The sequence below is a fragment of the Rhipicephalus microplus genome, chromosome 6 (genome assembly GCF_043290135.1).
Source record: "Rhipicephalus microplus isolate Deutch F79 chromosome 6, USDA_Rmic, whole genome shotgun sequence".
Lineage (NCBI taxonomy): Eukaryota > Metazoa > Arthropoda > Arachnida > Ixodida > Ixodidae > Rhipicephalus > Rhipicephalus microplus.
The window spans coordinates 140,194,550-140,206,605 of record NC_134705.1 but is presented as its reverse complement, the minus strand read 5'-3'; positions in this window follow the sequence as shown (position 1 = coordinate 140,206,605).

The following is a 12,056-nucleotide window of genomic DNA, read 5'->3' as shown; positions in this document are numbered from 1 at the left end:
ATCGAACAAACTCTTATGGTCATATATGCCGTGGAAGGTCATAGATGCTTGTAGTCGAGAGTGTGAGCACAATCAGAGAAAAAATTGGCCCGAATCTGCCTGTTACACTGTAAATGTCATCAAAAGACGATAGTCTTGCGTCTGAAGAGAGTGAAAAAAAACGTTTATCTGATGTTCTGCGCAAGAAAATCGGTGAATGGTATTCTGCAGGCGCTGCATTAAAGTGCCTCGAGCGGGTGGCGGAAGCAAACGAGCGCATCTAGGCACGTTAGACTCAAGTGCCATCCGGCAGTTATCTTCGAAAACGAAGGCGTCCAGCCCGCGGAGAAAAATGCGCGCCAGTCTCGGGGGTGATAAGGTGTAGAACGCAAAGTGACGGGCAGGTGCCACCACCGTGTCGTCGTAGCAAAACGTTGGAAACGCCTTTTTGAGCATCGCGTTGCACTATCAGCGCAGCGCGATTAATCGCTACACTCCTTAGAGTTACTTTTTTGTGCCTGTTCCAGTGTAAAGGCAGACGTAGAAAACATCGAAGCATTGTTGTGGTGCCGCAGAGATGCGCAGTAATTGCTTTTTAATCGACAATCGCACAACTATGAACGCTAAGCCTTGAGAAATATTGGTGGGCGCTGCGAATGGGGTTGGCCGTTTGGTGACTTTTGAGGTACCGTTAGGACGGACAAACAGAGAAATGTACAGACGGAGACAGACCAAAATTTTTCCGTCGAAGGCCCCCAAGAAAGACTATCGTCTTTAATAAGTGGCGTGAGGGCCCGGAGACCCGTCACTGAATGGACGTCGTACTTGAGCTGAGGTCACCTACTCGCCGCATATTAGAGTTTTGAACACCACAGCCCAACTATAGATGTTCTGCCCTTCTCGGTTGTAATAATTTTCAAACTTTGCGTAAGTTATCGAGAGAGAATCGACCGTTGCATGTACCTACCAGCTTCTTTCAACACTCTATCCTTTACAGAATACCGAGTCTCTCTAACGTCAACTTTCTTGATTCGTTATGTTTTTCATAGTCTACAGTCATTTTTTTGTCAGTGATGGCTGCCCTGTCTTAACATAGATTTCCATATGCACAGATTCTTTCCTTTTCCGTCTTTCAGGAAGCCTTCGGCACGGTTGTGTATATTCCACATTATTTTTCAGTCCCATTCCATGAATATGTACTCTTTTGTTTGTTGTTCCCATTGTGCATTGATTTTTTTCGACAGCTCGTTTTTGCTCTTTTCATTGATTTGCTTTTCTGTGGACAGTCTGTAATGTATTGTTTATTTTTGTTTTATTTTCGCGCGCAGCAGCACGAAAAACCCTGTGGTTGTTCTTGGATACGTTAAAAATGATTGATTGATTATTGGTTGATTGAATATAATTATTATTATTATAAATCCTTGCGAAATAAGATGAAAATTTGGCTGAAACGCGTCTTCGTAGCCAGCGTACACGAAGCAGTGATTTCAGCTCCACGGAATGCCTGTCTCAAAGGTCCTCCACGTGCAGCTTTCTCGACTCGCGGGAGTAAGTTGAAATTCGTTGTCCGAAGAAACTCGCCTGACTGCATTGGTTGCAAGGGGTGCGCACAGTAAAAGAATACAAAAAAGGGCGCCCATCGGATGGGTGGACAATTCGGAGAACGTTGTTCGAAAAAGCGCACGTAGGCGCCCTGCAGCCCTGCCGTGGCCTACACCAGTCTGTCGACACAGCAGGAAAGAGAGTGCCGCGGCCCATTTCAAGTAACGACGAAGAAAATAGTTTGCACAAACATTCAGTCGTATGGTAATAACATTGCGTCAATAATTGTTAAAAATGAAACGTCGTTCGCCAATAAGCTCAGGAAAATTCAGTTCTAGTGAAAAGTGCGTAAACCATTGATCTCAAGGAGTAATGTAATGTTCATTGTGATGTTCATTGTCGAGCCTGCATGCACTGTATCCATCCGCGCCATTGTTGCTTTTTTGCTCGCCGGAGTCCTGGGTGCCGTGCTGATCGAGTTTGTTAATTTTCATTCCTTTTGCTCTTATTTCGTGTTCAACTACTGCTCCAATTTACACAAGATAATCGCGTAGCTCTCAGGAATCTACTTCGCTGTACGTGGCGAAATTGTGGAAGGACGTGGAAGTGTTTATGTGTGCGTGTGCGTCTGTACGCTGCTGGATTGGCGATCGTCAACTTTTCGTGCGAGAAAAAAAATGAATACCCATGCTTGCGGGCAAGCGTTCCTTCAAACCTTCTTCCTAAGGAAGTACGAATGGACGTGGTGGCTTTAAGGTGTGAATAGGTTATCAGGATTAACAGGCTCCTTGAAAGACAAGTCTCGGTTAATTGTTAAGGTAAGTTCATCATTTTCATTACCTTCGCAGGTTGTTCAGAAATATTATGATAACTCGAAAACATACTGCATTGCATGCTTGCTGAGTTAATAACTTTATGCTAATCGTGGTTACGTCATTAGGCTGTTTTGTTTAAGCGATATGACAACACTTTCTTTTTTTTTCACTTGATCCAGACAGTGCTCTATTTAATCAAAAAATCTGCGCCAGGAAAATGTTGGTTTCGTGCCATTGTACTCTTCATAAATATATTGATGTAAATATACTTGTGTTGTATTTTTCTCATTTTAACACTTGAGGAAAAACCAAGGATAAATTACAACTTGCGCAATTACAAATAAAAAAGAGTAGCATATTTCCAACTCCAAGGGTGTCATGAGATTTATGACCCCACGTTTGAATTTGTCTTGCGTTTGAATTTATCTTTCTTCGTCTACGTTCCACTTGCTTTTATATTTACGTGTGTTTTGATAAGGACACGCAGTTAAAATTTTGTTGCTAGTTTGATTCTTCGAAACAGGGTGCTATGTCACGGATACAAATAGAAAAACTTAAGAATAGCCCGTAATTTTGTTTCCTTCTTCTACAATCAGGGTGATATAAGTGTAAATTTGACTGGAATGCGTACATCACAGGCGACATTATCGTTACGGATGTCGCAACATCGCGTCGTTATCTTGAGGAACTGCGCATACCCGCATACATAGTTACACAAAATAATGTGATGTCACGTTTTAATCCGTGAGCACTGTAGATAGTTTTACGCAAGCCGACAAATAAACTGGTATGATGCATTAGGGCTTGCCACTGTGTGAAAAAACTGGGGAACCATTAAGCTCCGTTTTTCACAGTTGAACGTGATAGCAGTATCGATCCTGTTTCTTGTGCGTAATTCAATCACTTAGTGTGTACTCTTTATTGCAGGATGCTACTTGAACAAATTTATTGTGGAATAGTACTGTGTAATTGAGAAGGTTGAAAGTGTCTCAATGAAGGTTTCGCACATGGCTGCATTTTGTGTAAAAAAGGGGTAACATAGTTTGAAGAACAAGAAATATTATGTAATTACTGAGTTGCGCGAAAAAATTGAAATACAAAAGGAAGGCACCTAGACGCAGCACACACTGACAACTGAAACATTGTTGGGTGAAAACAGACATACGTATATATGCGGTTACGAGAACACGTGCGATGAAAGAAAAGGATTAGATGAGCAGACAGATTGTATAAATGATGCGCTTCCAGGAAAGCTACCTCAGTAGCAAGCAACATAAGTGAGAGTTACGTGACACATGAATCCCCAGCTTTGTTTATGAAATAAACCTCTCCGATTTCCCGCGCTATACCGTGTCACTGAATCTAGCTTTAACTACCGTATTCCAAACAAGGGCGCGCAGCCACACTCTCTACAATATGATGATTGGTTAGAGAATGGTTGTTAATTCCTTTAAAGAAGCTTTGTGATCTACAATTATATAAATAGATTCTAAATAATACTTACCACACGACAGCGCAGTGCGTCCACCACACGATGTCCACACTGTGAAAGAAAATGATCAGATGTCTGCTCATTTAATCATTTTTTTCCACCTCACGTGTTGTCGTAACCGCATACATATGTCTGTTTTCTCCAATGAAGTTTCAGTTGTTAATGTGCGCTGTGTCCAGGTGTCTTCCTTTCGCACTTCAAACTTTTTCGCGCAACTAAGTTAAGATGAAGTACCAACTCGCCCAGCAGAACGTGCTTCTCAATATAATGTGTGTAAAATGTTTTAGAACTTTATGCACCCACTACGCAGTCGTGAGGGAATATACGTGCAGTAACCAGTGTGCCTTTTGTAATGGTTGGCTGTCTTTAGACAGCGAAGTCACGTTGGTAATAACGTGTTGTGAAGCTTGATGACAATGCACGCTTGTATCATGCAATATAGCTGCGATATTAAATGTTGTGTTGTGAAACCTGTATGCAGGATACATGTATTTGTTAAGCCTGACAGTTATTTTCCTTGCATTTACAACAAGAAGGAGTTATTCATGCTTTATTTCCAAGCAGCTGCATAGCTGTGTGGTAGAGCACTTGCATGCCATGCAAATTGCCTGCATGATTTCAATCATCACTCAAACCCGAAAATTAATATTTGTTTTATTTGCATTCTCTCAATTTTCGATCATTGACAAGACGATTTTTCACGGAGAGCCACCGATGCCTACGCCGGAATTTCTGCAGAATGAGCTCTTTACCCCTGTTACGTTAATGATGCATTATTGGCAAAAGGGAAAGCGGATTACGTTTACAAAGTACATTTTTAGTGTCCCGTTGGCAAGAAATATTGTTAAATGCCTCCGTTCCCACGCGCGCAGAGACCTATAGACACCAGTTTTAGCAGTCGTTCTGTAGGTCATTAGTCACAATACTTGTACATAACAAGCTTGCATACCAATCACTTTCGACCGAACTCCTTAAAAGTTGATTATCAACTCATTTAAGTTATTCAATGCACACGCAGTTCATACGGTCAATAGCAAGTCAATATTTCGTTTTGACTGACTATGGACGCTCCATTGACACGCGAGAAAAGTTTTAAACATAACACTGTGAAAAATATCTTTACGAACTCAAATTGGATTCTTTTATGCTATTTATTTTTGTCAAGTCGGGATCGATAAAGCGGAATATTTACTTGCACCGTACTATGTCTCAGACCGTGTTGACCATAGGTTCAAGATAAGAATAATCGCATGCAAGACTGACGTGTTTCAAAATGATTTTTACCAAAAAAAAATTACAAGATAGAACCAGCAGCCTTCTAGCATTGCCTCTACAATCCCAAATATTTGTTTTATTTCATGTTAGATTTCTTCCGATTTATAGGTTAGAACATGTTCCGATTTATATATGAATTTCTCTTGCAGATTGTGATTCAGGTGACTTTGATTATTTGTTTGGCTGACTATGACATTGACTAAACCACTGGTGTGCCTTCACATACGTGGAATTTCGTATAAGTCACATGTTTCTCATATTGCCCTCAAGCAACTCACTTTGGCACATTTAGATGACCGATACAGTGACTCTGTACACATTTACACCGATGGATTCGTAACTTCATCCGCCTCAGCTGCAGCCTTCGTGATCCCTCAACTCGGTATTTCCCGACAGTACAAATTAGATCATAGGTCATCTTCGACAGCTGCAGAACTTGTTGCTATACAAGAAGCCATAAAATTTGTGAACGACCAAGCACCGCGTAAATGGACGATTCTATCTGATTCAAAATCAGCGCTTCAAGCTATCTATTCTAACTCAAGAAGAGGCGAATTTTACGAGTTAACGTTAGGAATCGTCCAAGCATTTGACCTAACACACAGGAGTGGTCACTTGATTACACTCCAATGGATTCCTGGACACTGTGGCCTGGTTGGCAACGAAACAGCCGATAGCGAAGCACGAGCGGCAATATACAACGCTCCTATGTACGTCAAAGTACCCTACTCGCGAGGTGACGTCAACACATTGTTGAGATCACTCATGCGCGAATGCGCTGCCACTTACTGGTCGCTACCAGATCACCGGAACAAGCGCCTGCGGGAAACAGACCCCGGTATGACTTTTCGTCTTCCAGATAAAATCAGCCGAAGACATGCTAATATACTGCACCGAATTCGCCTGGGCGTCGCCTTCACTCGCCACTACACTCACCTAATTGGCCGTGCGAACAGCCCAAATTGTGAACGCTGCCAAGTGCGCGAAACGATAGCTCACATATTTTGTGACTGTGCATTATACGTGGCGCAAAGAAAAATGCTAACTGCAACGTTGGCAAGCATTGGACGAACACCATTAAGTGAAAGCCACATATTGTCAGCAATGAACGACCAAACAGTGTCAAAAACTGCTACAAAGGCTGTTCTAGACTTTATAAAAACCACTGAACTAGAAACAAGACTGTAGGGTACTATGCTAAGTGGCTACTGTACATACGCACCACCTCTTCTTGTCCCCATCATCACCCTTCATCCCTCTTTCCTTCCCCTTTCCCTTATCCCCTGTGTAGAGTAGCAGGCTAGAGCGAACTAGCTCAGGCCGACCTCTCTGCCTTCTAATAAATTCTCACTCTCTCTCTCTTGGCTGACTATGTATTTTTGTATTTTACTTTTCGTAAATGCTCCCCCAATGTAATGCCAATTGGTGCTGTGGGAAACGAAATAAATAGATAAATAAAAAAAGTGTCGATAAGTGTCGATAATAAAAGTGTCGATAATAAATTTAAGCACGAGGAATGTATCTCTTCAGGAAAAGTTGACTAACAGTGACATGTGCCCACCACAAACTTTAAATATGATGCCAAGTTAAATTATAGCAAATAGTTGTTGAGAATAACTTGAGATATAATGAGGATAACTTAATTGAACAAGAATGTTCAGGGGGTACGTACTGCCTTTGTTTTGGAGATGATAGTGACTGCATGCAGACCTTTCAACAAACAGGTATATTTCTAGCTGAAGAATGATTTGAGCAGCTTTATTTTTTGCCGGTGACACAGGCTGAACTAATATAGATGAATCATTTGAATGGCTTTATATAAAGGTATCCATATAAGGCCATATATGAAAGCATCCATATAAGACCTTATATGGATGTTTCTATATATAGCCATATATGGTCATATACAGCAACACCCATATATGGGGATATAAGGCCCATATATGGCTATATCAGGATTTGGACATATCAGGTTATATACGACCCATATATGGAGATTCCATATATGGGCCAGATATGCCCAACTCCTTATGTTGCCATATTATATAAGTCCATATATAGGATTTTTGTAAGGGACAAGATGGCGTAAAGACGCGAATGCTTCGTCGCATGCTGGGGACCACGCCGAGAGGTCTTGGTTGTCGGCAAGTAGCTGCGTCCGGGCTGCAATTATGATGGCGAAATTGCGCACAAATGGCGAAAATATGAGCAGAGCCCGATGAAGCTGCGGAGTTCTTTTAGTGTAGCCGGCCTGGGAAAGTCGGCGACAGCGCGAAGCTTGGCTGGATCAGGACGGACACCATGCTTGCTAACAACATGCCCTAATATGGTAAGCTGGCGGGCAGTGAAATGGCATTTCTTCTAATTCGGCTGCAGTCCAGCGTTCGAAAGACAAGTCAGGACGCTTGCGAGGCGGCTGAGGTGGGAGTTGAAGTCCTTCGAGAAAACGACGACGTCATCCAAATAGCACAGGCATGTGTTCCATTTAAAGCCTCGAAGTATGTTGTCCATGAGACGCTCGAAGGTGGCAGGCACATTACAGAGGCCGAATGGCAAGACGTTAAACTCGTACAATCCGTCGGGCGTTACGAAAGTGGTCTTGGAGCGGTCGGCTTCCTTCATAGGGACCTGCCAGTAGCCGGATCAAAGATCTAAAGAAGAAAAAAACTCTGCTCCTTGCAGACAATCGAGGGCGTCATCGGTTCTGGGCAGCGGATAAACATCTTTTCTGGTGATCTTGTTAATACGCCTGTAATCGACGCAAAATCTGATGCCGGCATCCTTTTTTTTCACCAGTACAACCGGAAAAGCCCAAGGGCTGTTTGAAGGTTTTGTTACACCATGTCGAATCTTATCGTTCACCTGATCATCAATGGCACGGCGTTCAGCGTGAGAAACTCGATATGGGCGCTGGCGCTAAGGTGCATGGGTACCGGTGTCGATTTTGTGAATGATGGCAGACGTGCGACCCAAACAAGGTTGGCTATGGTCAAATGACATCTTGAAGCGATTGAGTAAAGACAGGAGTTGGGTGCTCTGAGCAGCGGGAAGTTTAGGGTTCATCAATGGAAAAAAAACCTCCGGAGATGAAGTGGGAGTGGTATCAGAGGTATTGGTGTTTAAGTGAGATGATGACAAGTCATCAGGTGGGTGACTGGATGAAACAGAATCAATTTCCTCAAGGTGACTAAGGAGTTCGCCGCGGAATATTATGGCCGGGGAAGGAAGCTAGTTCGTTATATAAATGGAGCCACGTGAGCTTTCTACGGTGACAACTCCGAACGGGAGAAGGAAGCTTTTGCGAGAGCCGAAGGTGTCGGAGGGGGTAAAGAGGGCGGTAACAGAGGGTACGTCGTCACAGAAGAGCGGCACATGAACACAGGATAAAGGACGAATGTGAGTGTCCGTGGCTACGGTGTCTCGGGAAGATAGCGGCTTGAAAGAAGGTCCTTCAGACGTCGGCGCTCCACACAGGGGCAGTTCACACATTGTTGACAACTCTAGTTCGGCACGCACACAGTGAACGATGGCATGATGAGCGCAGAGGAAGTCCCAGCCTAAGATCATATCGTGTGAACATGGGGAAAACACAACAAATTCGACTACATATAAAATATTTTGGATGACCAGTCGATCTGTGCACGCCGCAGAAGGTTGGATGTGATGCGCAGTGGCCGTGCGGAGAGATACATCGGAAAGTGGCAGCGTAAGCTTCTTCAACTTGCGGCACAGTTCACCACTTAGCACAGACATGGCAGCACCAGTATCAACGAGTGCTTTCGCAGGTACACCATCAATATGCACAGTTATTTCATTAGCAGGTAAAAACGGAGGCCTTGAAGGTTTCGATATGTGCGCAGCTCTTGCCTCGGGAACGGCGATGGTCAGTTTTTCGTTTGGGCGGGCGGTGATCGAGGAAGTATCGGAGAAATAGAGCGACGCCGGGGTGAGGGCGACCGATTCTTGTCGAAGCCGAGGCGACGTGGCGGCGACAGATCAGATGTGGGGGGGAATGAAGACGGCTGTGGTGGCTCTGGACGATAGGAGTCGTAAGTCGCCTCACCAGCAATAGGTTGGTAATCCCAACGACGGCAGTAGTGTGCTACATCACCAGGAATCTGGCAGAAATAGCAAATTGGCCTGTTGTCTAGAGCGCGCCAAGGGTTTGTTGATGGTGGTGTGGGGTGGCGAACAGGAGGTGGGTGGCGACGGGTAGGTGGACTTGCTGCGTAGAAAGGGCGGGGCTGTCTAGCAAGATCCGTGACGGTTGGTAGCGACGGCAGCGATCGCCTGGTGGCCTCAGCGTTAGTGAGCGGAGCGGAGATAGGCGGAGGATTGTATGTGGGAAACAGGGCGTCAGAAACTTGCTCTTCCATTGCCTTGCAGAGAGTTGAGGTCAGCGTGTGCGCACTGGTCGGAACGTACAGCACAAGAGACAATTGGCGCGAAACTTCTTTTCGGACAAACTGCTAGATTTGCTGCATTAACGTGGTTTATTCGGAGGAAACAGCACCAATGGTTAACCCAGATGTAGAGGTTGTGTCGAGGTTTGGACGTCGAGTAGAAATCCGCTCTCTCCGCAGCTCGTCGAAACTCAGACTGTGCTGAATAAGCTGGGCGACAGTATGCGGGTTTTCCGCAGCGAGCATGTGAAAGGCGTTGTCCTCAATACCTTTCATGGTGTGCCGTATTTTGTCAGTGTCAGACATGTCGGAATCGATACGACGGCGAAGGTCCAGAACATCCTCAATATACGGGATAAAGGTCTCGCCTGAGCGCTGTGCGCGGCAGTGCAGGTGCTGTTCGGTGCGGAGCTTGAATACAGCGCGTCGGCCAAAGACTTCTGCGAAGCGCGTCTTGAAGGTTGACCAAGCGGGTATTTCCACTTTGTGGTTGTTAACCCACAGTTCTGCCACACCTGCGAGACAGAATTGAAGTAAAAGAACTTGTCTGTGCCACCCCGCTTATTGTGGGCGCTTACTGTTTCATACTGCGACAGCCAGTCTTCGACGTCTTGGTCGTTGGTCGCGTTGAAAATCACTGGATCTCGCTGCCGTGGCATTCCGGAACAGGTGACAGATGGGATTATCACTGCAGGGGGCTGGGTCATGTTATCAGGCATTGGCGAGGTGAAGGGCTGAGGTAGACTCCGGGAACGGAGTTCCAGTTTGAGACAATCAGCATTCTCCACCAAATGTAAGAATACTGTTGGACGCACGCCGGGGTGTAGCAACCGTTTATTGGGCCTAACAGCACCGAGACAGCAACGAGCGGTTTCAGCAGCAGCTGGATCAGCACGAGCCTCCGCCACAACAAGCGTCTTCTTCGTCGTTTTTCGAGCCCGTATCTCTGTCTTCAGAACCTTTTTTAGATAAGCTAGTGTTTCATTTTGTAGCGCTTGTGCGAATTTTTAGTGCAAGGTGTTTATTGTATACTACGTGCCATCTGATAACTGCTCTAAGAAGTCCTGAACAGCCTGACCCTTATCGTTTATGTAACGTAGGACAAAACTTATGTGGTAGCGAGTGAGTATGTAACCTGTGCAGTTGCACTCATGTCACAGGGGCACTTCTGTTGATAGTGGTAAATGTCAACCCTGATTATTACGATGACACTCCCTTGCTGTCTGTAAATATTCAGGTTATTTTAGCAAACATTGTTTAACGTACTGTCACCAAGTCCCTCATACAGCGTGGCAACAACTGATAACTTGTTTACATACATTTGTACGGACCTTCCTAGAGAAGTTTGTGGAAGCTGTTATCACAACTGGCCACTACACGATTCTGAGTGTGAAATCAGACAGTTTTTTTTTCTAGCATTACTGAATGCAAATTGCATTTGTACTTCATATGTTATGACAAACTACAGTGATAAAAGGCTGTGGTATTCAGAATACGTTGTTGAACTTTCGTAATGACATGCAAGCATTGGTATTGAAGTCTGTGGAAATGGTTAGTGAAACGTACTGCTGTGGCATTACCTGCGTATTTGAAAAAAAAAATATTGAAAAGACGTAGGTATTCGTACCAAGGTTACTGTATGAATCTTCTTGTAATACACCTCAACTTTGATGACAAACTGCTGTCTAAACTGGTTTGTATGTATTATATAATGTTCACCTTTCTTCAGGCTAAGAGGCCATTCGTTTTGTTTATGTAAACTATCAATACAGAGTTTTCCCATTCATTTCTTGTATAGTTTAAAGTCAGCATATTAACGTGAAAAAAGTGTTAACGAGAGTCTAGCTGTGATAACCCACGTTCAATTATTGCTACTGCAACTCTAATACGTTCTGCATTACAAGCCATTAGCTGTGATTCTCTTTTTAATTTCATTATGTATCAACAAACTGCATTTGTGTGCCTTACCTTGCCAATAGCCCATGACATGATTTGATTATTCATGGGTGCCTGCTATGAAATTATTGCCAGAGGTGCACGTATAAACAAGAACTAAAATTTTTTTTACACAATGTGCTTCCTCATATCTATCTTTGAATACCCTGATTTGCATAAGATATTAAACAGGGCTTTGTACTTCGGTTACGCATTTCCGTCATGGAAATAGTGTTAAGAGCACAACCCTTACAGCTTCGTCTTCTGTATCTTGCAGTTTTACGGTGGGTGCCCAGTACTACCGACGCACCTTATTCCTTAGCTTATCCTTCTCTTTAGGAATGGGTTGGACCCGCACGTCTTGGTCACGTCAAGCTGCAGCCATGTGGCAAGTACGCTCTGCAACTAAAAGCCTGCGCCAGGTGCAGGTGGCTTTCCTGTTTCATTGCTGGTAGAACTGAAATGCACAACAAGAGCACAGCAAGGCACGTCTTTGGTCCCATTTCATGCTGTGTGGTCCCAACCCGTGCCCTGAAGCCGATGCGACATTACTGTCATATTGCTCTCGAAATTCGCGCTAATGAAGCGTTATATGCAAAATATTTTGTGAACTAA